General features: G+C 52.0%; 54 non-coding genes across 54 annotated transcripts; all 54 read right to left on the bottom strand.

Moving 5' to 3' along the window:
- Positions 1–2060: 2060 nt before the first annotated feature.
- TRNAS-GCU (transfer RNA serine (anticodon GCU)) lies at positions 2061–2142 on the bottom strand. Its single transcript has one exon. It is a non-coding gene; the product is annotated as a tRNA-Ser (tRNA).
- Positions 2143–2677: 535 nt separating this feature from the next.
- Positions 2678–2751, bottom strand: TRNAT-AGU (transfer RNA threonine (anticodon AGU)). Its single transcript has one exon. It is a non-coding gene; the product is annotated as a tRNA-Thr (tRNA).
- A 162-nt stretch (positions 2752–2913) lies between these two features.
- TRNAT-AGU (transfer RNA threonine (anticodon AGU)) lies at positions 2914–2987 on the bottom strand. Its single transcript has one exon. It is a non-coding gene; the product is annotated as a tRNA-Thr (tRNA).
- Positions 2988–3338: 351 nt separating this feature from the next.
- On the bottom strand, positions 3339–3420 carry TRNAS-GCU (transfer RNA serine (anticodon GCU)). Its single transcript has one exon. It is a non-coding gene; the product is annotated as a tRNA-Ser (tRNA).
- A 535-nt stretch (positions 3421–3955) lies between these two features.
- TRNAT-AGU (transfer RNA threonine (anticodon AGU)) lies at positions 3956–4029 on the bottom strand. The gene has a single exon. It is a non-coding gene; the product is annotated as a tRNA-Thr (tRNA).
- Positions 4030–4191: 162 nt separating this feature from the next.
- Positions 4192–4265, bottom strand: TRNAT-AGU (transfer RNA threonine (anticodon AGU)). Its single transcript has one exon. It is a non-coding gene; the product is annotated as a tRNA-Thr (tRNA).
- A 353-nt stretch (positions 4266–4618) lies between these two features.
- On the bottom strand, positions 4619–4700 carry TRNAS-GCU (transfer RNA serine (anticodon GCU)). Its single transcript has one exon. It is a non-coding gene; the product is annotated as a tRNA-Ser (tRNA).
- Positions 4701–5235: 535 nt separating this feature from the next.
- Positions 5236–5309, bottom strand: TRNAT-AGU (transfer RNA threonine (anticodon AGU)). The gene has a single exon. It is a non-coding gene; the product is annotated as a tRNA-Thr (tRNA).
- A 162-nt stretch (positions 5310–5471) lies between these two features.
- On the bottom strand, positions 5472–5545 carry TRNAT-AGU (transfer RNA threonine (anticodon AGU)). Its single transcript has one exon. It is a non-coding gene; the product is annotated as a tRNA-Thr (tRNA).
- A 334-nt stretch (positions 5546–5879) lies between these two features.
- TRNAS-GCU (transfer RNA serine (anticodon GCU)) lies at positions 5880–5961 on the bottom strand. The gene has a single exon. It is a non-coding gene; the product is annotated as a tRNA-Ser (tRNA).
- Positions 5962–6496: 535 nt separating this feature from the next.
- Positions 6497–6570, bottom strand: TRNAT-AGU (transfer RNA threonine (anticodon AGU)). The gene has a single exon. It is a non-coding gene; the product is annotated as a tRNA-Thr (tRNA).
- A 162-nt stretch (positions 6571–6732) lies between these two features.
- TRNAT-AGU (transfer RNA threonine (anticodon AGU)) lies at positions 6733–6806 on the bottom strand. The gene has a single exon. It is a non-coding gene; the product is annotated as a tRNA-Thr (tRNA).
- Positions 6807–7159: 353 nt separating this feature from the next.
- TRNAS-GCU (transfer RNA serine (anticodon GCU)) lies at positions 7160–7241 on the bottom strand. Its single transcript has one exon. It is a non-coding gene; the product is annotated as a tRNA-Ser (tRNA).
- Positions 7242–7776: 535 nt separating this feature from the next.
- Positions 7777–7850, bottom strand: TRNAT-AGU (transfer RNA threonine (anticodon AGU)). Its single transcript has one exon. It is a non-coding gene; the product is annotated as a tRNA-Thr (tRNA).
- Positions 7851–8012: 162 nt separating this feature from the next.
- On the bottom strand, positions 8013–8086 carry TRNAT-AGU (transfer RNA threonine (anticodon AGU)). The gene has a single exon. It is a non-coding gene; the product is annotated as a tRNA-Thr (tRNA).
- Positions 8087–8420: 334 nt separating this feature from the next.
- TRNAS-GCU (transfer RNA serine (anticodon GCU)) lies at positions 8421–8502 on the bottom strand. The gene has a single exon. It is a non-coding gene; the product is annotated as a tRNA-Ser (tRNA).
- A 535-nt stretch (positions 8503–9037) lies between these two features.
- TRNAT-AGU (transfer RNA threonine (anticodon AGU)) lies at positions 9038–9111 on the bottom strand. Its single transcript has one exon. It is a non-coding gene; the product is annotated as a tRNA-Thr (tRNA).
- Positions 9112–9273: 162 nt separating this feature from the next.
- Positions 9274–9347, bottom strand: TRNAT-AGU (transfer RNA threonine (anticodon AGU)). Its single transcript has one exon. It is a non-coding gene; the product is annotated as a tRNA-Thr (tRNA).
- Positions 9348–9697: 350 nt separating this feature from the next.
- On the bottom strand, positions 9698–9779 carry TRNAS-GCU (transfer RNA serine (anticodon GCU)). Its single transcript has one exon. It is a non-coding gene; the product is annotated as a tRNA-Ser (tRNA).
- A 535-nt stretch (positions 9780–10314) lies between these two features.
- On the bottom strand, positions 10315–10388 carry TRNAT-AGU (transfer RNA threonine (anticodon AGU)). Its single transcript has one exon. It is a non-coding gene; the product is annotated as a tRNA-Thr (tRNA).
- Positions 10389–10550: 162 nt separating this feature from the next.
- Positions 10551–10624, bottom strand: TRNAT-AGU (transfer RNA threonine (anticodon AGU)). The gene has a single exon. It is a non-coding gene; the product is annotated as a tRNA-Thr (tRNA).
- Positions 10625–10977: 353 nt separating this feature from the next.
- Positions 10978–11059, bottom strand: TRNAS-GCU (transfer RNA serine (anticodon GCU)). Its single transcript has one exon. It is a non-coding gene; the product is annotated as a tRNA-Ser (tRNA).
- Positions 11060–11594: 535 nt separating this feature from the next.
- On the bottom strand, positions 11595–11668 carry TRNAT-AGU (transfer RNA threonine (anticodon AGU)). Its single transcript has one exon. It is a non-coding gene; the product is annotated as a tRNA-Thr (tRNA).
- A 162-nt stretch (positions 11669–11830) lies between these two features.
- TRNAT-AGU (transfer RNA threonine (anticodon AGU)) lies at positions 11831–11904 on the bottom strand. Its single transcript has one exon. It is a non-coding gene; the product is annotated as a tRNA-Thr (tRNA).
- Positions 11905–12253: 349 nt separating this feature from the next.
- Positions 12254–12335, bottom strand: TRNAS-GCU (transfer RNA serine (anticodon GCU)). Its single transcript has one exon. It is a non-coding gene; the product is annotated as a tRNA-Ser (tRNA).
- Positions 12336–12870: 535 nt separating this feature from the next.
- Positions 12871–12944, bottom strand: TRNAT-AGU (transfer RNA threonine (anticodon AGU)). Its single transcript has one exon. It is a non-coding gene; the product is annotated as a tRNA-Thr (tRNA).
- Positions 12945–13106: 162 nt separating this feature from the next.
- Positions 13107–13180, bottom strand: TRNAT-AGU (transfer RNA threonine (anticodon AGU)). The gene has a single exon. It is a non-coding gene; the product is annotated as a tRNA-Thr (tRNA).
- A 334-nt stretch (positions 13181–13514) lies between these two features.
- TRNAS-GCU (transfer RNA serine (anticodon GCU)) lies at positions 13515–13596 on the bottom strand. The gene has a single exon. It is a non-coding gene; the product is annotated as a tRNA-Ser (tRNA).
- Positions 13597–14131: 535 nt separating this feature from the next.
- TRNAT-AGU (transfer RNA threonine (anticodon AGU)) lies at positions 14132–14205 on the bottom strand. The gene has a single exon. It is a non-coding gene; the product is annotated as a tRNA-Thr (tRNA).
- Positions 14206–14367: 162 nt separating this feature from the next.
- On the bottom strand, positions 14368–14441 carry TRNAT-AGU (transfer RNA threonine (anticodon AGU)). The gene has a single exon. It is a non-coding gene; the product is annotated as a tRNA-Thr (tRNA).
- Positions 14442–14794: 353 nt separating this feature from the next.
- On the bottom strand, positions 14795–14876 carry TRNAS-GCU (transfer RNA serine (anticodon GCU)). Its single transcript has one exon. It is a non-coding gene; the product is annotated as a tRNA-Ser (tRNA).
- Positions 14877–15411: 535 nt separating this feature from the next.
- On the bottom strand, positions 15412–15485 carry TRNAT-AGU (transfer RNA threonine (anticodon AGU)). Its single transcript has one exon. It is a non-coding gene; the product is annotated as a tRNA-Thr (tRNA).
- A 162-nt stretch (positions 15486–15647) lies between these two features.
- On the bottom strand, positions 15648–15721 carry TRNAT-AGU (transfer RNA threonine (anticodon AGU)). The gene has a single exon. It is a non-coding gene; the product is annotated as a tRNA-Thr (tRNA).
- A 334-nt stretch (positions 15722–16055) lies between these two features.
- Positions 16056–16137, bottom strand: TRNAS-GCU (transfer RNA serine (anticodon GCU)). Its single transcript has one exon. It is a non-coding gene; the product is annotated as a tRNA-Ser (tRNA).
- A 535-nt stretch (positions 16138–16672) lies between these two features.
- On the bottom strand, positions 16673–16746 carry TRNAT-AGU (transfer RNA threonine (anticodon AGU)). The gene has a single exon. It is a non-coding gene; the product is annotated as a tRNA-Thr (tRNA).
- Positions 16747–16908: 162 nt separating this feature from the next.
- Positions 16909–16982, bottom strand: TRNAT-AGU (transfer RNA threonine (anticodon AGU)). Its single transcript has one exon. It is a non-coding gene; the product is annotated as a tRNA-Thr (tRNA).
- Positions 16983–17336: 354 nt separating this feature from the next.
- Positions 17337–17418, bottom strand: TRNAS-GCU (transfer RNA serine (anticodon GCU)). Its single transcript has one exon. It is a non-coding gene; the product is annotated as a tRNA-Ser (tRNA).
- Positions 17419–17953: 535 nt separating this feature from the next.
- TRNAT-AGU (transfer RNA threonine (anticodon AGU)) lies at positions 17954–18027 on the bottom strand. Its single transcript has one exon. It is a non-coding gene; the product is annotated as a tRNA-Thr (tRNA).
- Positions 18028–18189: 162 nt separating this feature from the next.
- Positions 18190–18263, bottom strand: TRNAT-AGU (transfer RNA threonine (anticodon AGU)). The gene has a single exon. It is a non-coding gene; the product is annotated as a tRNA-Thr (tRNA).
- Positions 18264–18614: 351 nt separating this feature from the next.
- On the bottom strand, positions 18615–18696 carry TRNAS-GCU (transfer RNA serine (anticodon GCU)). Its single transcript has one exon. It is a non-coding gene; the product is annotated as a tRNA-Ser (tRNA).
- Positions 18697–19231: 535 nt separating this feature from the next.
- Positions 19232–19305, bottom strand: TRNAT-AGU (transfer RNA threonine (anticodon AGU)). The gene has a single exon. It is a non-coding gene; the product is annotated as a tRNA-Thr (tRNA).
- Positions 19306–19467: 162 nt separating this feature from the next.
- Positions 19468–19541, bottom strand: TRNAT-AGU (transfer RNA threonine (anticodon AGU)). Its single transcript has one exon. It is a non-coding gene; the product is annotated as a tRNA-Thr (tRNA).
- Positions 19542–19893: 352 nt separating this feature from the next.
- TRNAS-GCU (transfer RNA serine (anticodon GCU)) lies at positions 19894–19975 on the bottom strand. The gene has a single exon. It is a non-coding gene; the product is annotated as a tRNA-Ser (tRNA).
- Positions 19976–20510: 535 nt separating this feature from the next.
- On the bottom strand, positions 20511–20584 carry TRNAT-AGU (transfer RNA threonine (anticodon AGU)). Its single transcript has one exon. It is a non-coding gene; the product is annotated as a tRNA-Thr (tRNA).
- Positions 20585–20746: 162 nt separating this feature from the next.
- On the bottom strand, positions 20747–20820 carry TRNAT-AGU (transfer RNA threonine (anticodon AGU)). Its single transcript has one exon. It is a non-coding gene; the product is annotated as a tRNA-Thr (tRNA).
- A 345-nt stretch (positions 20821–21165) lies between these two features.
- On the bottom strand, positions 21166–21247 carry TRNAS-GCU (transfer RNA serine (anticodon GCU)). Its single transcript has one exon. It is a non-coding gene; the product is annotated as a tRNA-Ser (tRNA).
- Positions 21248–21782: 535 nt separating this feature from the next.
- TRNAT-AGU (transfer RNA threonine (anticodon AGU)) lies at positions 21783–21856 on the bottom strand. Its single transcript has one exon. It is a non-coding gene; the product is annotated as a tRNA-Thr (tRNA).
- Positions 21857–22018: 162 nt separating this feature from the next.
- On the bottom strand, positions 22019–22092 carry TRNAT-AGU (transfer RNA threonine (anticodon AGU)). Its single transcript has one exon. It is a non-coding gene; the product is annotated as a tRNA-Thr (tRNA).
- A 349-nt stretch (positions 22093–22441) lies between these two features.
- On the bottom strand, positions 22442–22523 carry TRNAS-GCU (transfer RNA serine (anticodon GCU)). Its single transcript has one exon. It is a non-coding gene; the product is annotated as a tRNA-Ser (tRNA).
- Positions 22524–23058: 535 nt separating this feature from the next.
- On the bottom strand, positions 23059–23132 carry TRNAT-AGU (transfer RNA threonine (anticodon AGU)). Its single transcript has one exon. It is a non-coding gene; the product is annotated as a tRNA-Thr (tRNA).
- A 162-nt stretch (positions 23133–23294) lies between these two features.
- Positions 23295–23368, bottom strand: TRNAT-AGU (transfer RNA threonine (anticodon AGU)). The gene has a single exon. It is a non-coding gene; the product is annotated as a tRNA-Thr (tRNA).
- A 352-nt stretch (positions 23369–23720) lies between these two features.
- On the bottom strand, positions 23721–23802 carry TRNAS-GCU (transfer RNA serine (anticodon GCU)). The gene has a single exon. It is a non-coding gene; the product is annotated as a tRNA-Ser (tRNA).
- Positions 23803–24337: 535 nt separating this feature from the next.
- TRNAT-AGU (transfer RNA threonine (anticodon AGU)) lies at positions 24338–24411 on the bottom strand. The gene has a single exon. It is a non-coding gene; the product is annotated as a tRNA-Thr (tRNA).
- Positions 24412–24573: 162 nt separating this feature from the next.
- On the bottom strand, positions 24574–24647 carry TRNAT-AGU (transfer RNA threonine (anticodon AGU)). Its single transcript has one exon. It is a non-coding gene; the product is annotated as a tRNA-Thr (tRNA).
- Positions 24648–24666: the final 19 nt, after the last annotated feature.

The raw sequence follows: 24666 nt of genomic DNA, 5'->3' as shown, positions 1-24666 counted from the left end.
ATCTTTTTCGACAGACCTTCCAGAGAAAGCGGTCTGTCTGGTTTTCGGCCATATGGACCACATGCCATGGGCTTTGAAAAAAAAAAATAATAATAATATAGGAAACAACTGGATAACAAAGGATGGAAACTGACATCTCCATCCCATGGGTATAAACCCTATAGAACAGGGGTGAATTGGGCAAAACAATATGTAAAGTTAATTTAATATTAATTATGGATATTATCAGACCAAACTAAATAGAGACTAAGAGCTTCCCTATATTGATATTTGATAATATAAAAGAGAAACAATTTGGGACTTTGAATAAGGAGATGACCTGGTAAGGTCCAGTGCCTCCATCCCTATCTAATAAAAGAGTGTGAAAGGGGAAGTGGGACTTTAAATGATGCACATAGATACTAATAAAATTGTAATATATATAAAAAAATGAATATGTGGATAACAAGGTACATAATGGTAATTATAGTACATAAAAATTATCCAATACAATTCATGTATATACACACATACATACACATATGTTAGAGGCAAGTATTCACATGATTCACATGTGTGTCATTTAGGCTGCTTTCACAGTGAGGCGCTTTGCAGGCGCTAAATTGCTAAAAATAATACCTGCAAAGCGCCTTGAAACTGCTGTGCCACTGCTGTGTCTCCAGTGTGAAAGCACAGAGGGTTTTCACACTGGAGCGGTGCACTCAAAAAAGTCCTGTAAGCCGCATCTTTGGAGCGCTGTAGGAGCAGTGTATAAAGGGGCTCTCCTAAAGCGCCCCTTCCCATTGAAAACAATGGGGCAGTGCTGCAAACCCGCCTGCAAAGCCCTTTTTCACCCGATAGCGGGGGTTAAAACTGCTCCACTAGTGTCCGCATAGCACCCTTAAAACAAAGGTAAAGCGCCGCTAAATATAGTACCGCTTTACCGCCAGCGCCAGCAAAGCCCCAGTGTGAAAGTAGCCTTAAAGTCCCACTTCCTCATCACCACTTTTTTTCTGTTCCCTACATACAATAATAATAACAGAGATGCAAATCAACCAATTTATTAGAACATAGTAGTGATAGTGTCATCCTTTCTGCAAAAGGTAAGAAATATCACAGACCTGCAATGTGCAAACAGTGGCAAAACCCCCTATATATATTAATAATAAAATATATATGTAATTGTACATTTTATTATGATTATATATAGGATGTTGCACCACTATTTGCACATTGCAGCTCTGCAATATTTCTTACCTTTTGCAGGGAGGGTGACAACATCACTGCTATTTTCTAATAAACTGGTTGATTTGCATCTCTGCTAATATTTTTGCATGTAGGGAGTTTCACTGTTTTTTGTACAATGAAGCTCTGCAATTTCTCAAAAAATTTTTGGAGAGCAGATGACACCATTGCTACTATACTGCAATACGTTGGTTGATTTGCACTGGATATTCATGAAGTTTTTACCATTGCACCAAGTCCATTTGAAGAATTGTAAAAAAGAAGTATAGGGTTGTGCTATATTATTTGCCTTTTAATTGATATACAAAGGACAGGACATACTGATCACCAATGTATGATATGAAAAAATCTCCATTTGCTGAACACGCTAAACTGCTGGCCACACCCACTTTAGGCCACGCCCAGCCGCATTTGCTTCCTCATTTTATCCTCACCCACCACCATAACACCCTAAATAACATTGTCTGGAGCCAGACCTGCCCAAATTTGCATTCATATTTTGCCACCGCAATCTCTCCCTCAAAGTTGATATGGTTTTTAATAACATGGACGGAATGTAAGAAATAACATATGTATCATAAAATCATTCCATAAACACATACCACATTCACTGCAAATATAATTTGATGAAATTATGCTTATAAAATAAATACAGAAGGCACTGCTGAGATTTGAACTCAGGTGTCCTATGTAACCTAGAACCTTGGGCCATTTCTTGTCTGTGGCTTTTGAGAAGGGCTTAGCCAGATTCCGGCAATCTGGGAGGGCGCACAAGACCTTTGTGCCATGAAATGCTTTACGTTAAGCACGTTTACATTGATTACGAACTAAACCACCGACGAGGATGGGATTCGAACCCATGCGTGCAGAGCACAATGGATTAGCAGTCCATCGCCTTAACCACTCGGCCACCTCGTCATGTGTAACCTAGAACCTTGGGCCGTTTCTTGTCTGTGGCTTTTGAGAAGGGCTTAGCCAGATTGCGGCAATCTGGGAGGGCGCACGGAGAGTCAGCCAGGAGACTGAGTATGTCTGAGCACCACGTCCTCCTGGGGCAATATGCTTCCTTCTGAGAGGCACCACCTTCGGTGACCCCCTTGGTGATTGACGTAGGCCATAGCCATGGCATTGTCCAACTGGATTCCCATCTGAGGTTCTCACAGAAGAAGAGGTATGCAACATTGAAGGGAGGCCTGAATTGTCCTGTGCTCCAGAATGTTGATGGGAAGGCGGGCTCCCTCCAAAGAATAAGTCCCCTGCATTCAAAAGGGCACCCGGGACTGATCTTTAGCCTGATAGGCTGATATGTACAGTGGGAATTTTTCAAGTCGTTGGAGGCAGGGTCTTGCCTGGGTCCAGCGCTGGGTCGGTGGGCTACCACGCTTGGGAGACTGAGGGGTGACATTCAGCTTGCGCAATACTGAAAATGTTAGAAATGGATGGACTCCACGGCAGGCACTGCTGAGATTTGAACTCAGGATCTCCTGTTTACTAGACAGGCGCTTTCACCAACTAAGCCACAGCGCCCCACTTGGGGGATAGCTCTTTGTGAGAATTTTTCAAATCTTTGGAGGCAAGGTCTTCCCTCAAGCTAGCACTGGGTTGGAAACCTACCACGCTTGGGAGACTCAAGGCTGCCATTAAGCTTGCGCAAAACTGAAAACGTTATAAATGGAAAGACTCCACGGCAGGCACTGCTGAGATTTGAACTCAGGATCTCCTGTTTACTAGACAGGCGCTTTCACCAACTAAGCCACAGCGCCTCACGTGGTGCACATCCTTTGCAACCCAGTCAAGTGCAGAGTGGGTGCAGGGGGCAGTGCAGGGCGTAACAGGAATGCGGGGGCTGGAGCTGGGGGGTATTGGGGGGGGGGGGGGGGGGCGGCTCGCACAGAAGTTAAAGCTGTGGACAGAGGGGAGTACAAAAGTGGGACAGGGTGGGTCTGACTGAGTGCAGAGGGGAGAGCTGTGGATTGGGCCGAGGAGGGGGCATGGAAGGGAGGTAGAATGTCTAGGTCCAGGTTGACAGTGCCTTTTTTTCTATGTGTACAAGACCTTTGTGCCATGAAATGCTTTACGTTAAGCACGTTTACATTGATTACGAACTAAACCACCGACGAGGATGGGATTCGAACCCATGCGTGCAGAGCACAATGGATTAGCAGTCCATCGCCTTAACCACTCGGCCACCTCGTCATGTGTAACCTAGAACCTTGGGCCGTTTCTTGTCTGTGGCTTTTGAGAAGGGCTTAGCCAGATTGCGGCAATCTGGGAGGGCGCACGGAGAGTCAGCCAGGAGACTGAGTATGTCTGAGCACCACGTCCTCCTGGGGCAATATGCTTCCTTCTGAGAGGCACCACCTTCGGTGACCCCCTTGGTGATTGACGTAGGCCATAGCCATGGCATTGTCCAACTGGATTCCCATCTGAGGTTCTCACAGAAGAAGAGGTATGCAACATTGAAGGGAGGCCTGAATTGTCCTGTGCTCCAGAATGTTGATGGGAAGGCGGGCTCCCTCCAAAGAATAAGTCCCCTGCATTCAAAAGGGCACCCGGGACTGATCTTTAGCCTGATAGGCTGATATGTACAGTGGGAATTTTTCAAGTCGTTGGAGGCAGGGTCTTGCCTGGGTCCAGCGCTGGGTCGGTGGGCTACCACGCTTGGGAGACTGAGGGGTGACATTCAGCTTGCGCAATACTGAAAATGTTAGAAATGGATGGACTCCACGGCAGGCACTGCTGAGATTTGAACTCAGGATCTCCTGTTTACTAGACAGGCGCTTTCACCAACTAAGCCACAGCGCCCCACTTGGGGGATAGCTCTTTGTGAGAATTTTTCAAATCTTTGGAGGCAAGGTCTTCCCTCAAGCTAGCACTGGGTTGGAAACCTACCACGCTTGGGAGACTCAAGGCTGCCATTAAGCTTGCGCAAAACTGAAAACGTTATAAATGGAAAGACTCCACGGCAGGCACTGCTGAGATTTGAACTCAGGATCTCCTGTTTACTAGACAGGCGCTTTCACCAACTAAGCCACAGCGCCTCACGTGGTGCACATCCTTTGCAACCCAGTCAAGTGCAGAGTGGGTGCAGGGGGCAGTGCAGGGCGTAACAGGAATGCGGGGGCTGGAGCTGGGGGGTATTGGGGGGGGGGGGGGGGGGGGCGGCTCGCACAGAAGTTAAAGCTGTGGACAGAGGGGAGTACAAAAGTGGGACAGGGTGGGTCTGACTGAGTGCAGAGGGGAGAGCTGTGGATTGGGCCGAGGAGGGGGCATGGAAGGGAGGTAGAATGTCTAGGTCCAGGTTGACAGTGCCTTTTTTTCTATGTGTACAAGACCTTTGTGCCATGAAATGCTTTACGTTAAGCACGTTTACATTGATTACGAACTAAACTACCGACGAGGATGGGATTCGAACCCATGCGTGCAGAGCACAATGGATTAGCAGTCCATCGCCTTAACCACTCGGCCACCTCGTCATGTGTAACCTAGAACCTTGGGCCGTTTCTTGTCTGTGGCTTTTGAGAAGGGCTTAGCCAGATTGCGGCAATCTGGGAGGGCGCACGGAGAGTCAGCCAGGAGACTGAGTATGTCTGAGCACCACGTCCTCCTGGGGCAATATGCTTCCTTCTGAGAGGCACCACCTTCGGTGACCCCCTTGGTGATTGACGTAGGCCATAGCCATGGCATTGTCCAACTGGATTCCCATCTGAGGTTCTCACAGAAGAAGAGGTATGCAACATTGAAGGGAGGCCTGAATTGTCCTGTGCTCCAGAATGTTGATGGGAAGGCGGGCTCCCTCCAAAGAATAAGTCCCCTGCATTCAAAAGGGCACCCGGGACTGATCTTTAGCCTGATAGGCTGATATGTACAGTGGGAATTTTTCAAGTCGTTGGAGGCAGGGTCTTGCCTGGGTCCAGCGCTGGGTCGGTGGGCTACCACGCTTGGGAGACTGAGGGGTGACATTCAGCTTGCGCAATACTGAAAATGTTAGAAATGGATGGACTCCACGGCAGGCACTGCTGAGATTTGAACTCAGGATCTCCTGTTTACTAGACAGGCGCTTTCACCAACTAAGCCACAGCGCCCCACTTGGGGGATAGCTCTTTGTGAGAATTTTTCAAATCTTTGGAGGCAAGGTCTTCCCTCAAGCTAGCACTGGGTTGGAAACCTACCACGCTTGGGAGACTCAAGGCTGCCATTAAGCTTGCGCAAAACTGAAAACGTTATAAATGGAAAGACTCCACGGCAGGCACTGCTGAGATTTGAACTCAGGATCTCCTGTTTACTAGACAGGCGCTTTCACCAACTAAGCCACAGCGCCTCACGTGGTGCACATCCTTTGCAACCCAGTCAAGTGCAGAGTGGGTGCAGGGGGCAGTGCAGGGCGTAACAGGAATGCGGGGGCTGGAGCTGGGGGGGGGGGCGGCTCGCACAGAAGTTAAAGCTGTGGACAGAGGGGAGTACAAAAGTGGGACAGGGTGGGTCTGACTGAGTGCAGAGGGGAGAGCTGTGGATTGGGCCGAGGAGGGGGCATGGAAGGGAGGTAGAATGTCTAGGTCCAGGTTGACAGTGCCTTTTTTTCTATGTGTACAAGACCTTTGTGCCATGAAATGCTTTACGTTAAGCACGTTTACATTGATTACGAACTAAACCACCGACGAGGATGGGATTCGAACCCATGCGTGCAGAGCACAATGGATTAGCAGTCCATCGCCTTAACCACTCGGCCACCTCGTCATGTGTAACCTAGAACCTTGGGCCGTTTCTTGTCTGTGGCTTTTGAGAAGGGCTTAGCCAGATTGCGGCAATCTGGGAGGGCGCACGGAGAGTCAGCCAGGAGACTGAGTATGTCTGAGCACCACGTCCTCCTGGGGCAATATGCTTCCTTCTGAGAGGCACCACCTTCGGTGACCCCCTTGGTGATTGACGTAGGCCATAGCCATGGCATTGTCCAACTGGATTCCCATCTGAGGTTCTCACAGAAGAAGAGGTATGCAACATTGAAGGGAGGCCTGAATTGTCCTGTGCTCCAGAATGTTGATGGGAAGGCGGGCTCCCTCCAAAGAATAAGTCCCCTGCATTCAAAAGGGCACCCGGGACTGATCTTTAGCCTGATAGGCTGATATGTACAGTGGGAATTTTTCAAGTCGTTGGAGGCAGGGTCTTGCCTGGGTCCAGCGCTGGGTCGGTGGGCTACCACGCTTGGGAGACTGAGGGGTGACATTCAGCTTGCGCAATACTGAAAATGTTAGAAATGGATGGACTCCACGGCAGGCACTGCTGAGATTTGAACTCAGGATCTCCTGTTTACTAGACAGGCGCTTTCACCAACTAAGCCACAGCGCCCCACTTGGGGGATAGCTCTTTGTGAGAATTTTTCAAATCTTTGGAGGCAAGGTCTTCCCTCAAGCTAGCACTGGGTTGGAAACCTACCACGCTTGGGAGACTCAAGGCTGCCATTAAGCTTGCGCAAAACTGAAAACGTTATAAATGGAAAGACTCCACGGCAGGCACTGCTGAGATTTGAACTCAGGATCTCCTGTTTACTAGACAGGCGCTTTCACCAACTAAGCCACAGCGCCTCACGTGGTGCACATCCTTTGCAACCCAGTCAAGTGCAGAGTGGGTGCAGGGGGCAGTGCAGGGCGTAACAGGAATGCGGGGGCTGGAGCTGGGGGGTATTGGGGGGGGGGGGGGGGGGGGCGGCTCGCACAGAAGTTAAAGCTGTGGACAGAGGGGAGTACAAAAGTGGGACAGGGTGGGTCTGACTGAGTGCAGAGGGGAGAGCTGTGGATTGGGCCGAGGAGGGGGCATGGAAGGGAGGTAGAATGTCTAGGTCCAGGTTGACAGTGCCTTTTTTTCTATGTGTACAAGACCTTTGTGCCATGAAATGCTTTACGTTAAGCACGTTTACATTGATTACGAACTAAACTACCGACGAGGATGGGATTCGAACCCATGCGTGCAGAGCACAATGGATTAGCAGTCCATCGCCTTAACCACTCGGCCACCTCGTCATGTGTAACCTAGAACCTTGGGCCGTTTCTTGTCTGTGGCTTTTGAGAAGGGCTTAGCCAGATTGCGGCAATCTGGGAGGGCGCACGGAGAGTCAGCCAGGAGACTGAGTATGTCTGAGCACCACGTCCTCCTGGGGCAATATGCTTCCTTCTGAGAGGCACCACCTTCGGTGACCCCCTTGGTGATTGACGTAGGCCATAGCCATGGCATTGTCCAACTGGATTCCCATCTGAGGTTCTCACAGAAGAAGAGGTATGCAACATTGAAGGGAGGCCTGAATTGTCCTGTGCTCCAGAATGTTGATGGGAAGGCGGGCTCCCTCCAAAGAATAAGTCCCCTGCATTCAAAAGGGCACCCGGGACTGATCTTTAGCCTGATAGGCTGATATGTACAGTGGGAATTTTTCAAGTCGTTGGAGGCAGGGTCTTGCCTGGGTCCAGCGCTGGGTCGGTGGGCTACCACGCTTGGGAGACTGAGGGGTGACATTCAGCTTGCGCAATACTGAAAATGTTAGAAATGGATGGACTCCACGGCAGGCACTGCTGAGATTTGAACTCAGGATCTCCTGTTTACTAGACAGGCGCTTTCACCAACTAAGCCACAGCGCCCCACTTGGGGGATAGCTCTTTGTGAGAATTTTTCAAATCTTTGGAGGCAAGGTCTTCCCTCAAGCTAGCACTGGGTTGGAAACCTACCACGCTTGGGAGACTCAAGGCTGCCATTAAGCTTGCGCAAAACTGAAAACGTTATAAATGGAAAGACTCCACGGCAGGCACTGCTGAGATTTGAACTCAGGATCTCCTGTTTACTAGACAGGCGCTTTCACCAACTAAGCCACAGCGCCTCACGTGGTGCACATCCTTTGCAACCCAGTCAAGTGCAGAGTGGGTGCAGGGGGCAGTGCAGGGCGTAACAGGAATGCGGGGGCTGGAGCTGGGGGGGGGGGCGGCTCGCACAGAAGTTAAAGCTGTGGACAGAGGGGAGTACAAAAGTGGGACAGGGTGGGTCTGACTGAGTGCAGAGGGGAGAGCTGTGGATTGGGCCGAGGAGGGGGCATGGAAGGGAGGTAGAATGTCTAGGTCCAGGTTGACAGTGCCTTTTTTTCTATGTGTACAAGACCTTTGTGCCATGAAATGCTTTACGTTAAGCACGTTTACATTGATTACGAACTAAACCACCGACGAGGATGGGATTCGAACCCATGCGTGCAGAGCACAATGGATTAGCAGTCCATCGCCTTAACCACTCGGCCACCTCGTCATGTGTAACCTAGAACCTTGGGCCGTTTCTTGTCTGTGGCTTTTGAGAAGGGCTTAGCCAGATTGCGGCAATCTGGGAGGGCGCACGGAGAGTCAGCCAGGAGACTGAGTATGTCTGAGCACCACGTCCTCCTGGGGCAATATGCTTCCTTCTGAGAGGCACCACCTTCGGTGACCCCCTTGGTGATTGACGTAGGCCATAGCCATGGCATTGTCCAACTGGATTCCCATCTGAGGTTCTCACAGAAGAAGAGGTATGCAACATTGAAGGGAGGCCTGAATTGTCCTGTGCTCCAGAATGTTGATGGGAAGGCGGGCTCCCTCCAAAGAATAAGTCCCCTGCATTCAAAAGGGCACCCGGGACTGATCTTTAGCCTGATAGGCTGATATGTACAGTGGGAATTTTTCAAGTCGTTGGAGGCAGGGTCTTGCCTGGGTCCAGCGCTGGGTCGGTGGGCTACCACGCTTGGGAGACTGAGGGGTGACATTCAGCTTGCGCAATACTGAAAATGTTAGAAATGGATGGACTCCACGGCAGGCACTGCTGAGATTTGAACTCAGGATCTCCTGTTTACTAGACAGGCGCTTTCACCAACTAAGCCACAGCGCCCCACTTGGGGGATAGCTCTTTGTGAGAATTTTTCAAATCTTTGGAGGCAAGGTCTTCCCTCAAGCTAGCACTGGGTTGGAAACCTACCACGCTTGGGAGACTCAAGGCTGCCATTAAGCTTGCGCAAAACTGAAAACGTTATAAATGGAAAGACTCCACGGCAGGCACTGCTGAGATTTGAACTCAGGATCTCCTGTTTACTAGACAGGCGCTTTCACCAACTAAGCCACAGCGCCTCACGTGGTGCACATCCTTTGCAACCCAGTCAAGTGCAGAGTGGGTGCAGGGGGCAGTGCAGGGCGTAACAGGAATGCGGGGGCTGGAGCTGGGGGGTATTGGGGGGGGGGGGGGGGGCGGCTCGCACAGAAGTTAAAGCTGTGGACAGAGGGGAGTACAAAAGTGGGACAGGGTGGGTCTGACTGAGTGCAGAGGGGAGAGCTGTGGATTGGGCCGAGGAGGGGGCATGGAAGGGAGGTAGAATGTCTAGGTCCAGGTTGACAGTGCCTTTTTTTCTATGTGTACAAGACCTTTGTGCCATGAAATGCTTTACGTTAAGCACGTTTACATTGATTACGAACTAAACCACCGACGAGGATGGGATTCGAACCCATGCGTGCAGAGCACAATGGATTAGCAGTCCATCGCCTTAACCACTCGGCCACCTCGTCATGTGTAACCTAGAACCTTGGGCCGTTTCTTGTCTGTGGCTTTTGAGAAGGGCTTAGCCAGATTGCGGCAATCTGGGAGGGCGCACGGAGAGTCAGCCAGGAGACTGAGTATGTCTGAGCACCACGTCCTCCTGGGGCAATATGCTTCCTTCTGAGAGGCACCACCTTCGGTGACCCCCTTGGTGATTGACGTAGGCCATAGCCATGGCATTGTCCAACTGGATTCCCATCTGAGGTTCTCACAGAAGAAGAGGTATGCAACATTGAAGGGAGGCCTGAATTGTCCTGTGCTCCAGAATGTTGATGGGAAGGCGGGCTCCCTCCAAAGAATAAGTCCCCTGCATTCAAAAGGGCACCCGGGACTGATCTTTAGCCTGATAGGCTGATATGTACAGTGGGAATTTTTCAAGTCGTTGGAGGCAGGGTCTTGCCTGGGTCCAGCGCTGGGTCGGTGGGCTACCACGCTTGGGAGACTGAGGGGTGACATTCAGCTTGCGCAATACTGAAAATGTTAGAAATGGATGGACTCCACGGCAGGCACTGCTGAGATTTGAACTCAGGATCTCCTGTTTACTAGACAGGCGCTTTCACCAACTAAGCCACAGCGCCCCACTTGGGGGATAGCTCTTTGTGAGAATTTTTCAAATCTTTGGAGGCAAGGTCTTCCCTCAAGCTAGCACTGGGTTGGAAACCTACCACGCTTGGGAGACTCAAGGCTGCCATTAAGCTTGCGCAAAACTGAAAACGTTATAAATGGAAAGACTCCACGGCAGGCACTGCTGAGATTTGAACTCAGGATCTCCTGTTTACTAGACAGGCGCTTTCACCAACTAAGCCACAGCGCCTCACGTGGTGCACATCCTTTGCAACCCAGTCAAGTGCAGAGTGGGTGCAGGGGGCAGTGCAGGGCGTAACAGGAATGCGGGGGCTGGAGCTGGGGGGTATTGGGGGGGGGGGGGGGGGGGGCGGCTCGCACAGAAGTTAAAGCTGTGGACAGAGGGGAGTACAAAAGTGGGACAGGGTGGGTCTGACTGAGTGCAGAGGGGAGAGCTGTGGATTGGGCCGAGGAGGGGGCATGGAAGGGAGGTAGAATGTCTAGGTCCAGGTTGACAGTGCCTTTTTTTCTATGTGTACAAGACCTTTGTGCCATGAAATGCTTTACGTTAAGCACGTTTACATTGATTACGAACTAAACTACCGACGAGGATGGGATTCGAACCCATGCGTGCAGAGCACAATGGATTAGCAGTCCATCGCCTTAACCACTCGGCCACCTCGTCATGTGTAACCTAGAACCTTGGGCCGTTTCTTGTCTGTGGCTTTTGAGAAGGGCTTAGCCAGATTGCGGCAATCTGGGAGGGCGCACGGAGAGTCAGCCAGGAGACTGAGTATGTCTGAGCACCACGTCCTCCTGGGGCAATATGCTTCCTTCTGAGAGGCACCACCTTCGGTGACCCCCTTGGTGATTGACGTAGGCCATAGCCATGGCATTGTCCAACTGGATTCCCATCTGAGGTTCTCACAGAAGAAGAGGTATGCAACATTGAAGGGAGGCCTGAATTGTCCTGTGCTCCAGAATGTTGATGGGAAGGCGGGCTCCCTCCAAAGAATAAGTCCCCTGCATTCAAAAGGGCACCCGGGACTGATCTTTAGCCTGATAGGCTGATATGTACAGTGGGAATTTTTCAAGTCGTTGGAGGCAGGGTCTTGCCTGGGTCCAGCGCTGGGTCGGTGGGCTACCACGCTTGGGAGACTGAGGGGTGACATTCAGCTTGCGCAATACTGAAAATGTTAGAAATGGATGGACTCCACGGCAGGCACTGCTGAGATTTGAACTCAGGATCTCCTGTTTACTAGACAGGCGCTTTCACCAACTAAGCCACAGCGCCCCACTTGGGGGATAGCTCTTTGTGAGAATTTTTCAAATCTTTGGAGGCAAGGTCTTCCCTCAAGCTAGCACTGGGTTGGAAACCTACCACGCTTGGGAGACTCAAGGCTGCCATTAAGCTTGCGCAAAACTGAAAACGTTATAAATGGAAAGACTCCACGGCAGGCACTGCTGAGATTTGAACTCAGGATCTCCTGTTTACTAGACAGGCGCTTTCACCAACTAAGCCACAGCGCCTCACGTGGTGCACATGCTTTGCAACCCAGTCAAGTGCAGAGTGGGTGCAGGGGGCAGTGCAGGGCGTAACAGGAATGCGGGGGCTGGAGCTGGGGGGTATTGGGGGGGGGGGGGGGGCGGCTCGCACAGAAGTTAAAGCTGTGGACAGAGGGGAGTACAAAAGTGGGACAGGGTGGGTCTGACTGAGTGCAGAGGGGAGAGCTGTGGATTGGGCCGAGGAGGGGGCATGGAAGGGAGGTAGAATGTCTAGGTCCAGGTTGACAGTGCCTTTTTTTCTATGTGTACAAGACCTTTGTGCCATGAAATGCTTTACGTTAAGCACGTTTACATTGATTACGAACTAAACTACCGACGAGGATGGGATTCGAACCCATGCGTGCAGAGCACAATGGATTAGCAGTCCATCGCCTTAACCACTCGGCCACCTCGTCATGTGTAACCTAGAACCTTGGGCCGTTTCTTGTCTGTGGCTTTTGAGAAGGGCTTAGCCAGATTGCGGCAATCTGGGAGGGCGCACGGAGAGTCAGCCAGGAGACTGAGTATGTCTGAGCACCACGTCCTCCTGGGGCAATATGCTTCCTTCTGAGAGGCACCACCTTCGGTGACCCCCTTGGTGATTGACGTAGGCCATAGCCATGGCATTGTCCAACTGGATTCCCATCTGAGGTTCTCACAGAAGAAGAGGTATGCAACATTGAAGGGAGGCCTGAATTGTCCTGTGCTCCAGAATGTTGATGGGAAGGCGGGCTCCCTCCAAAGAATAAGTCCCCTGCATTCAAAAGGGCACCCGGGACTGATCTTTAGCCTGATAGGCTGATATGTACAGTGGGAATTTTTCAAGTCGTTGGAGGCAGGGTCTTGCCTGGGTCCAGCGCTGGGTCGGTGGGCTACCACGCTTGGGAGACTGAGGGGTGACATTCAGCTTGCGCAATACTGAAAATGTTAGAAATGGATGGACTCCACGGCAGGCACTGCTGAGATTTGAACTCAGGATCTCCTGTTTACTAGACAGGCGCTTTCACCAACTAAGCCACAGCGCCCCACTTGGGGGATAGCTCTTTGTGAGAATTTTTCAAATCTTTGGAGGCAAGGTCTTCCCTCAAGCTAGCACTGGGTTGGAAACCTACCACGCTTGGGAGACTCAAGGCTGCCATTAAGCTTGCGCAAAACTGAAAACGTTATAAATGGAAAGACTCCACGGCAGGCACTGCTGAGATTTGAACTCAGGATCTCCTGTTTACTAGACAGGCGCTTTCACCAACTAAGCCACAGCGCCTCACGTGGTGCACATCCTTTGCAACCCAGTCAAGTGCAGAGTGGGTGCAGGGGGCAGTGCAGGGCGTAACAGGAATGCGGGGGCTGGAGCTGGGGGGGGGGGCGGCTCGCACAGAAGTTAAAGCTGTGGACAGAGGGGAGTACAAAAGTGGGACAGGGTGGGTCTGACTGAGTGCAGAGGGGAGAGCTGTGGATTGGGCCGAGGAGGGGGCATGGAAGGGAGGTAGAATGTCTAGGTCCAGGTTGACAGTGCCTTTTTTTCTATGTGTACAAGACCTTTGTGCCATGAAATGCTTTACGTTAAGCACGTTTACATTGATTACGAACTAAACCACCGACGAGGATGGGATTCGAACCCATGCGTGCAGAGCACAATGGATTAGCAGTCCATCGCCTTAACCACTCGGCCACCTCGTCATGTGTAACCTAGAACCTTGGGCCGTTTCTTGTCTGTGGCTTTTGAGAAGGGCTTAGCCAGATTGCGGCAATCTGGGAGGGCGCACGGAGAGTCAGCCAGGAGACTGAGTATGTCTGAGCACCACGTCCTCCTGGGGCAATATGCTTCCTTCTGAGAGGCACCACCTTCGGTGACCCCCTTGGTGATTGACGTAGGCCATAGCCATGGCATTGTCCAACTGGATTCCCATCTGAGGTTCTCACAGAAGAAGAGGTATGCAACATTGAAGGGAGGCCTGAATTGTCCTGTGCTCCAGAATGTTGATGGGAAGGCGGGCTCCCTCCAAAGAATAAGTCCCCTGCATTCAAAAGGGCACCCGGGACTGATCTTTAGCCTGATAGGCTGATATGTACAGTGGGAATTTTTCAAGTCGTTGGAGGCAGGGTCTTGCCTGGGTCCAGCGCTGGGTCGGTGGGCTACCACGCTTGGGAGACTGAGGGGTGACATTCAGCTTGCGCAATACTGAAAATGTTAGAAATGGATGGACTCCACGGCAGGCACTGCTGAGATTTGAACTCAGGATCTCCTGTTTACTAGACAGGCGCTTTCACCAACTAAGCCACAGCGCCCCACTTGGGGGATAGCTCTTTGTGAGAATTTTTCAAATCTTTGGAGGCAAGGTCTTCCCTCAAGCTAGCACTGGGTTGGAAACCTACCACGCTTGGGAGACTCAAGGCTGCCATTAAGCTTGCGCAAAACTGAAAACGTTATAAATGGAAAGACTCCACGGCAGGCACTGCTGAGATTTGAACTCAGGATCTCCTGTTTACTAGACAGGCGCTTTCACCAACTAAGCCACAGCGCCTCACGTGGTGCACATCCTTTGCAACCCAGTCAAGTGCAGAGTGGGTGCAGGGGGCAGTGCAGGGCGTAACAGGAATGCGGGGGCTGGAGCTGGGGGGTATTGGGGGGGGGGGGGGGGGGGGCGGCTCGCACAGAAGTTAAAGCTGTGGACAGAGGGGAGTACAAAAGTGGGACAGGGTGGGTCTGACTGAGTGCAGAGGGGAGAGCTGTGGATTGGGCCGAGGAGGGGGCATGGAAGGGAGGTAGAATGTCTAGGTCCAGGTTGACAGTGCCTTTTTTTCTATGTGTACAAGACCTTTGTGCCATGAAATGCTTTACGTTAAGCACGTTTACATTGATTACGAACTAAACTACCGACGAGGATGGGATTCGAACCCATGCGTGCAGAGCACAATGGATTAGCAGTCCATCGCCTTAACCACTCGGCCACCTCGTCATGTGTAACCTAGAACCTTGGGCCGTTTCTTGTCTGTGGCTTTTGAGAAGGGCTTAGCCAGATTGCGGCAATCTGGGAGGGCGCACGGAGAGTCAGCCAGGAGACTGAGTATGTCTGAGCACCACGTCCTCCTGGGGCAATATGCTTCCTTCTGAGAGGCACCACCTTCGGTGACCCCCTTGGTGATTGACGTAGGCCATAGCCATGGCATTGTCCAACTGGATTCCCATCTGAGGTTCTCACAGAAGAAGAGGTATGCAACATTGAAGGGAGGCCTGAATTGTCCTGTGCTCCAGAATGTTGATGGGAAGGCGGGCTCCCTCCAAAGAATAAGTCCCCTGCATTCAAAAGGGCACCCGGGACTGATCTTTAGCCTGATAGGCTGATATGTACAGTGGGAATTTTTCAAGTCGTTGGAGGCAGGGTCTTGCCTGGGTCCAGCGCTGGGTCGGTGGGCTACCACGCTTGGGAGACTGAGGGGTGACATTCAGCTTGCGCAATACTGAAAATGTTAGAAATGGATGGACTCCACGGCAGGCACTGCTGAGATTTGAACTCAGGATCTCCTGTTTACTAGACAGGCGCTTTCACCAACTAAGCCACAGCGCCCCACTTGGGGGATAGCTCTTTGTGAGAATTTTTCAAATCTTTGGAGGCAAGGTCTTCCCTCAAGCTAGCACTGGGTTGGAAACCTACCACGCTTGGGAGACTCAAGGCTGCCATTAAGCTTGCGCAAAACTGAAAACGTTATAAATGGAAAGACTCCACGGCAGGCACTGCTGAGATTTGAACTCAGGATCTCCTGTTTACTAGACAGGCGCTTTCACCAACTAAGCCACAGCGCCTCACGTGGTGCACATCCTTTGCAACCCAGTCAAGTGCAGAGTGGGTGCAGGGGGCAGTGCAGGGCGTAACAGGAATGCGGGGGCTGGAGCTGGGGGGGGGGGCGGCTCGCACAGAAGTTAAAGCTGTGGACAGAGGGGAGTACAAAAGTGGGACAGGGTGGGTCTGACTGAGTGCAGAGGGGAGAGCTGTGGATTGGGCCGAGGAGGGGGCATGGAAGGGAGGTAGAATGTCTAGGTCCAGGTTGACAGTGCCTTTTTTTCTATGTGTACAAGACCTTTGTGCCATGAAATGCTTTACGTTAAGCACGTTTACATTGATTACGAACTAAACCACCGACGAGGATGGGATTCGAACCCATGCGTGCAGAGCACAATGGATTAGCAGTCCATCGCCTTAACCACTCGGCCACCTCGTCATGTGTAACCTAGAACCTTGGGCCGTTTCTTGTCTGTGGCTTTTGAGAAGGGCTTAGCCAGATTGCGGCAATCTGGGAGGGCGCACGGAGAGTCAGCCAGGAGACTGAGTATGTCTGAGCACCACGTCCTCCTGGGGCAATATGCTTCCTTCTGAGAGGCACCACCTTCGGTGACCCCCTTGGTGATTGACGTAGGCCATAGCCATGGCATTGTCCAACTGGATTCCCATCTGAGGTTCTCACAGAAGAAGAGGTATGCAACATTGAAGGGAGGCCTGAATTGTCCTGTGCTCCAGAATGTTGATGGGAAGGCGGGCTCCCTCCAAAGAATAAGTCCCCTGCATTCAAAAGGGCACCCGGGACTGATCTTTAGCCTGATAGGCTGATATGTACAGTGGGAATTTTTCAAGTCGTTGGAGGCAGGGTCTTGCCTGGGTCCAGCGCTGGGTCGGTGGGCTACCACGCTTGGGAGACTGAGGGGTGACATTCAGCTTGCGCAATACTGAAAATGTTAGAAATGGATGGACTCCACGGCAGGCACTGCTGAGATTTGAACTCAGGATCTCCTGTTTACTAGACAGGCGCTTTCACCAACTAAGCCACAGCGCCCCACTTGGGGGATAGCTCTTTGTGAGAATTTTTCAAATCTTTGGAGGCAAGGTCTTCCCTCAAGCTAGCACTGGGTTGGAAACCTACCACGCTTGGGAGACTCAAGGCTGCCATTAAGCTTGCGCAAAACTGAAAACGTTATAAATGGAAAGACTCCACGGCAGGCACTGCTGAGATTTGAACTCAGGATCTCCTGTTTACTAGACAGGCGCTTTCACCAACTAAGCCACAGCGCCTCACGTGGTGCACATCCTTTGCAACCCAGTCAAGTGCAGAGTGGGTGCAGGGGGCAGTGCAGGGCGTAACAGGAATGCGGGGGCTGGAGCTGGGGGGTATTGGGGGGGGGGGGGGGGGGGGGCGGCTCGCACAGAAGTTAAAGCTGTGGACAGAGGGGAGTACAAAAGTGGGACAGGGTGGGTCTGACTGAGTGCAGAGGGGAGAGCTGTGGATTGGGCCGAGGAGGGGGCATGGAAGGGAGGTAGAATGTCTAGGTCCAGGTTGACAGTGCCTTTTTTTCTATGTGTACAAGACCTTTGTGCCATGAAATGCTTTACGTTAAGCACGTTTACATTGATTACGAACTAAACTACCGACGAGGATGGGATTCGAACCCATGCGTGCAGAGCACAATGGATTAGCAGTCCATCGCCTTAACCACTCGGCCACCTCGTCATGTGTAACCTAGAACCTTGGGCCGTTTCTTGTCTGTGGCTTTTGAGAAGGGCTTAGCCAGATTGCGGCAATCTGGGAGGGCGCACGGAGAGTCAGCCAGGAGACTGAGTATGTCTGAGCACCACGTCCTCCTGGGGCAATATGCTTCCTTCTGAGAGGCACCACCTTCGGTGACCCCCTTGGTGATTGACGTAGGCCATAGCCATGGCATTGTCCAACTGGATTCCCATCTGAGGTTCTCACAGAAGAAGAGGTATGCAACATTGAAGGGAGGCCTGAATTGTCCTGTGCTCCAGAATGTTGATGGGAAGGCGGGCTCCCTCCAAAGAATAAGTCCCCTGCATTCAAAAGGGCACCCGGGACTGATCTTTAGCCTGATAGGCTGATATGTACAGTGGGAATTTTTCAAGTCGTTGGAGGCAGGGTCTTGCCTGGGTCCAGCGCTGGGTCGGTGGGCTACCACGCTTGGGAGACTGAGGGGTGACATTCAGCTTGCGCAATACTGAAAATGTTAGAAATGGATGGACTCCACGGCAGGCACTGCTGAGATTTGAACTCAGGATCTCCTGTTTACTAGACAGGCGCTTTCACCAACTAAGCCACAGCGCCCCACTTGGGGGATAGCTCTTTGTGAGAATTTTTCAAATCTTTGGAGGCAAGGTCTTCCCTCAAGCTAGCACTGGGTTGGAAACCTACCACGCTTGGGAGACTCAAGGCTGCCATTAAGCTTGCGCAAAACTGAAAACGTTATAAATGGAAAGACTCCACGGCAGGCACTGCTGAGATTTGAACTCAGGATCTCCTGTTTACTAGACAGGCGCTTTCACCAACTAAGCCACAGCGCCTCACGTGGTGCACATCCTTTGCAACCCAGTCAAGTGCAGAGTGGGTGCAGGGGGCAGTGCAGGGCGTAACAGGAATGCGGGGGCTGGAGCTGGGGGGTATTGGGGGGGGGGGGGGGGGGCGGCTCGCACAGAAGTTAAAGCTGTGGACAGAGGGGAGTACAAAAGTGGGACAGGGTGGGTCTGACTGAGTGCAGAGGGGAGAGCTGTGGATTGGGCCGAGGAGGGGGCATGGAAGGGAGGTAGAATGTCTAGGTCCAGGTTGACAGTGCCTTTTTTTCTATGTGTACAAGACCTTTGTGCCATGAAATGCTTTACGTTAAGCACGTTTACATTGATTACGAACTAAACCACCGACGAGGATGGGATTCGAACCCATGCGTGCAGAGCACAATGGATTAGCAGTCCATCGCCTTAACCACTCGGCCACCTCGTCATGTGTAACCTAGAACCTTGGGCCGTTTCTTGTCTGTGGCTTTTGAGAAGGGCTTAGCCAGATTGCGGCAATCTGGGAGGGCGCACGGAGAGTCAGCCAGGAGACTGAGTATGTCTGAGCACCACGTCCTCCTGGGGCAATATGCTTCCTTCTGAGAGGCACCACCTTCGGTGACCCCCTTGGTGATTGACGTAGGCCATAGCCATGGCATTGTCCAACTGGATTCCCATCTGAGGTTCTCACAGAAGAAGAGGTATGCAACATTGAAGGGAGGCCTGAATTGTCCTGTGCTCCAGAATGTTGATGGGAAGGCGGGCTCCCTCCAAAGAATAAGTCCCCTGCATTCAAAAGGGCACCCGGGACTGATCTTTAGCCTGATAGGCTGATATGTACAGTGGGAATTTTTCAAGTCGTTGGAGGCAGGGTCTTGCCTGGGTCCAGCGCTGGGTCGGTGGGCTACCACGCTTGGGAGACTGAGGGGTGACATTCAGCTTGCGCAATACTGAAAATGTTAGAAATGGATGGACTCCACGGCAGGCACTGCTGAGATTTGAACTCAGGATCTCCTGTTTACTAGACAGGCGCTTTCACCAACTAAGCCACAGCGCCCCACTTGGGGGATAGCTCTTTGTGAGAATTTTTCAAATCTTTGGAGGCAAGGTCTTCCCTCAAGCTAGCACTGGGTTGGAAACCTACCACGCTTGGGAGACTCAAGGCTGCCATTAAGCTTGCGCAAAACTGAAAACGTTATAAATGGAAAGACTCCACGGCAGGCACTGCTGAGATTTGAACTCAGGATCTCCTGTTTACTAGACAGGCGCTTTCACCAACTAAGCCACAGCGCCTCACGTGGTGCACATCCTTTGCAACCCAGTCAAGTGCAGAGTGGGTGCAGGGGGCAGTGCAGGGCGTAACAGGAATGCGGGGGCTGGAGCTGGGGGGTATTGGGGGGGGGGGGGGGGGGGCGGCTCGCACAGAAGTTAAAGCTGTGGACAGAGGGGAGTACAAAAGTGGGACAGGGTGGGTCTGACTGAGTGCAGAGGGGAGAGCTGTGGATTGGGCCGAGGAGGGGGCATGGAAGGGAGGTAGAATGTCTAGGTCCAGGTTGACAGTGCCTTTTTTTCTATGTGTACAAGACCTTTGTGCCATGAAATGCTTTACGTTAAGCACGTTTACATTGATTACGAACTAAACCACCGACGAGGATGGGATTCGAACCCATGCGTGCAGAGCACAATGGATTAGCAGTCCATCGCCTTAACCACTCGGCCACCTCGTCATGTGTAACCTAGAACCTTGGGCCGTTTCTTGTCTGTGGCTTTTGAGAAGGGCTTAGCCAGATTGCGGCAATCTGGGAGGGCGCACGGAGAGTCAGCCAGGAGACTGAGTATGTCTGAGCACCACGTCCTCCTGGGGCAATATGCTTCCTTCTGAGAGGCACCACCTTCGGTGACCCCCTTGGTGATTGACGTAGGCCATAGCCATGGCATTGTCCAACTGGATTCCCATCTGAGGTTCTCACAGAAGAAGAGGTATGCAACATTGAAGGGAGGCCTGAATTGTCCTGTGCTCCAGAATGTTGATGGGAAGGCGGGCTCCCTCCAAAGAATAAGTCCCCTGCATTCAAAAGGGCACCCGGGACTGATCTTTAGCCTGATAGGCTGATATGTACAGTGGGAATTTTTCAAGTCGTTGGAGGCAGGGTCTTGCCTGGGTCCAGCGCTGGGTCGGTGGGCTACCACGCTTGGGAGACTGAGGGGTGACATTCAGCTTGCGCAATACTGAAAATGTTAGAAATGGATGGACTCCACGGCAGGCACTGCTGAGATTTGAACTCAGGATCTCCTGTTTACTAGACAGGCGCTTTCACCAACTAAGCCACAGCGCCCCACTTGGGGGATAGCTCTTTGTGAGAATTTTTCAAATCTTTGGAGGCAAGGTCTTCCCTCAAGCTAGCACTGGGTTGGAAACCTACCACGCTTGGGAGACTCAAGGCTGCCATTAAGCTTGCGCAAAACTGAAAACGTTATAAATGGAAAGACTCCACGGCAGGCACTGCTGAGATTTGAACTCAGGATCTCCTGTTTACTAGACAGGCGCTTTCACCAACTAAGCCACAGCGCCTCACGTGGTGCACATCCTTTGCAACCCAGTCAAGTGCAGAGTGGGTGCAGGGGGCAGTGCAGGGCGTAACAGGAATGCGGGGGCTGGAGCTGGGGGGTATTGGGGGGGGGGGGCGGCTCGCACAGAAGTTAAAGCTGTGGACAGAGGGGAGTACAAAAGTGGGACAGGGTGGGTCTGACTGAGTGCAGAGGGGAGAGCTGTGGATTGGGCCGAGGAGGGGGCATGGAAGGGAGGTAGAATGTCTAGGTCCAGGTTGACAGTGCCTTTTTTTCTATGTGTACAAGACCTTTGTGCCATGAAATGCTTTACGTTAAGCACGTTTACATTGATTACGAACTAAACCACCGACGAGGATGGGATTCGAACCCATGCGTGCAGAGCACAATGGATTAGCAGTCCATCGCCTTAACCACTCGGCCACCTCGTCATGTGTAACCTAGAACCTTGGGCCGTTTCTTGTCTGTGGCTTTTGAGAAGGGCTTAGCCAGATTGCGGCAATCTGGGAGGGCGCACGGAGAGTCAGCCAGGAGACTGAGTATGTCTGAGCACCACGTCCTCCTGGGGCAATATGCTTCCTTCTGAGAGGCACCACCTTCGGTGACCCCCTTGGTGATTGACGTAGGCCATAGCCATGGCATTGTCCAACTGGATTCCCATCTGAGGTTCTCACAGAAGAAGAGGTATGCAACATTGAAGGGAGGCCTGAATTGTCCTGTGCTCCAGAATGTTGATGGGAAGGCGGGCTCCCTCCAAAGAATAAGTCCCCTGCATTCAAAAGGGCACCCGGGACTGATCTTTAGCCTGATAGGCTGATATGTACAGTGGGAATTTTTCAAGTCGTTGGAGGCAGGGTCTTGCCTGGGTCCAGCGCTGGGTCGGTGGGCTACCACGCTTGGGAGACTGAGGGGTGACATTCAGCTTGCGCAATACTGAAAATGTTAGAAATGGATGGACTCCACGGCAGGCACTGCTGAGATTTGAACTCAGGATCTCCTGTTTACTAGACAGGCGCTTTCACCAACTAAGCCACAGCGCCCCACTTGGGGGATAGCTCTTTGTGAGAATTTTTCAAATCTTTGGAGGCAAGGTCTTCCCTCAAGCTAGCACTGGGTTGGAAACCTACCACGCTTGGGAGACTCAAGGCTGCCATTAAGCTTGCGCAAAACTGAAAACGTTATAAATGGAAAGACTCCACGGCAGGCACTGCTGAGATTTGAACTCAGGATCTCCTGTTTACTAGACAGGCGCTTTCACCAACTAAGCCACAGCGCCTCACGTGGTGCACATCCTTTGCAACCCAGTCAAGTGCAGAGTGGGTGCAGGGGGCAGTGCAGGGCGTAACAGGAATGCGGGGGCTGGAGCTGGGGGGTATTGGGGGGGGGGGGGGGGCGGCTCGCACAGAAGTTAAAGCTGTGGACAGAGGGGAGTACAAAAGTGGGACAGGGTGGGTCTGACTGAGTGCAGAGGGGAGAGCTGTGGATTGGGCCGAGGAGGGGGCATGGAAGGGAGGTAGAATGTCTAGGTCCAGGTTGACAGTGCCTTTTTTTCTATGTGTACAAGACCTTTGTGCCATGAAATGCTTTACGTTAAGCACGTTTACATTGATTACGAACTAAACTACCGACGAGGATGGGATTCGAACCCATGCGTGCAGAGCACAATGGATTAGCAGTCCATCGCCTTAACCACTCGGCCACCTCGTCATGTGTAACCTAGAACCTTGGGCCGTTTCTTGTCTGTGGCTTTTGAGAAGGGCTTAGCCAGATTGCGGCAATCTGGGAGGGCGCACGGAGAGTCAGCCAGGAGACTGAGTATGTCTGAGCACCACGTCCTCCTGGGGCAATATGCTTCCTTCTGAGAGGCACCACCTTCGGTGACCCCCTTGGTGATTGACGTAGGCCATAGCCATGGCATTGTCCAACTGGATTCCCATCTGAGGTTCTCACAGAAGAAGAGGTATGCAACATTGAAGGGAGGCCTGAATTGTCCTGTGCTCCAGAATGTTGATGGGAAGGCGGGCTCCCTCCAAAGAATAAGTCCCCTGCATTCAAAAGGGCACCCGGGACTGATCTTTAGCCTGATAGGCTGATATGTACAGTGGGAATTTTTCAAGTCGTTGGAGGCAGGGTCTTGCCTGGGTCCAGAGCTGGGTCGGTGGGCTACCACGCTTGGGAGACTGAGGGGTGACATTCAGCTTGCGCAATACTGAAAATGTTAGAAATGGATGGACTCCACGGCAGGCACTGCTGAGATTTGAACTCAGGATCTCCTGTTTACTAGACAGGCGCTTTCACCAACTAAGCCACAGCGCCCCACTTGGGGGATAGCTCTTTGTGAGAATTTTTCAAATCTTTGGAGGCAAGGTCTTCCCTCAAGCTAGCACTGGGTTGGAAACCTACCACGCTTGGGAGACTCAAGGCTGCCATTAAGCTTGCGCAAAACTGAAAACGTTATAAATGGAAAGACTCCACGGCAGGCACTGCTGAGATTTGAACTCAGGATCTCCTGTTTACTAGACAGGCGCTTTCACCAACTAAGCCACAGCGCCTCACGTGGTGCACATCCTTTGCAACCCAGTCAAGTGCAGAGTGGGTGCAGGGGGCAGTGCAGGGCGTAACAGGAATGCGGGGGCTGGAGCTGGGGGGTATTGGGGGGGGGGGGGGGGGGGCGGCTCGCACAGAAGTTAAAGCTGTGGACAGAGGGGAGTACAAAAGTGGGACAGGGTGGGTCTGACTGAGTGCAGAGGGGAGAGCTGTGGATTGGGCCGAGGAGGGGGCATGGAAGGGAGGTAGAATGTCTAGGTCCAGGTTGACAGTGCCTTTTTTTCTATGTGTACAAGACCTTTGTGCCATGAAATGCTTTACGTTAAGCACGTTTACATTGATTACGAACTAAACCACCGACGAGGATGGGATTCGAACCCATGCGTGCAGAGCACAATGGATTAGCAGTCCATCGCCTTAACCACTCGGCCACCTCGTCATGTGTAACCTAGAACCTTGGGCCGTTTCTTGTCTGTGGCTTTTGAGAAGGGCTTAGCCAGATTGCGGCAATCTGGGAGGGCGCACGGAGAGTCAGCCAGGAGACTGAGTATGTCTGAGCACCACGTCCTCCTGGGGCAATATGCTTCCTTCTGAGAGGCACCACCTTCGGTGACCCCCTTGGTGATTGACGTAGGCCATAGCCATGGCATTGTCCAACTGGATTCCCATCTGAGGTTCTCACAGAAGAAGAGGTATGCAACATTGAAGGGAGGCCTGAATTGTCCTGTGCTCCAGAATGTTGATGGGAAGGCGGGCTCCCTCCAAAGAATAAGTCCCCTGCATTCAAAAGGGCACCCGGGACTGATCTTTAGCCTGATAGGCTGATATGTACAGTGGGAATTTTTCAAGTCGTTGGAGGCAGGGTCTTGCCTGGGTCCAGCGCTGGGTCGGTGGGCTACCACGCTTGGGAGACTGAGGGGTGACATTCAGCTTGCGCAATACTGAAAATGTTAGAAATGGATGGACTCCACGGCAGGCACTGCTGAGATTTGAACTCAGGATCTCCTGTTTACTAGACAGGCGCTTTCACCAACTAAGCCACAGCGCCCCACTTGGGGGATAGCTCTTTGTGAGAATTTTTCAAATCTTTGGAGGCAAGGTCTTCCCTCAAGCTAGCACTGGGTTGGAAACCTACCACGCTTGGGAGACTCAAGGCTGCCATTAAGCTTGCGCAAAACTGAAAACGTTATAAATGGAAAGACTCCACGGCAGGCACTGCTGAGATTTGAACTCAGGATCTCCTGTTTACTAGACAGGCGCTTTCACCAACTAAGCCACAGCGCCTCACGTGGTGCACATCCTT

This window comes from Lithobates pipiens, unplaced genomic scaffold, assembly GCF_037356315.1.
Source record: "Lithobates pipiens isolate NorthernLeopardFrog02 unplaced genomic scaffold, aLitPip1_a1.2 Scaffold_8, whole genome shotgun sequence".
NCBI classification, from domain to species: Eukaryota; Metazoa; Chordata; class Amphibia; order Anura; family Ranidae; genus Lithobates; species Lithobates pipiens.
Note: the sequence above shows the minus strand (reverse complement) of the source record. Positions and strands in the feature narration are given on the sequence as shown.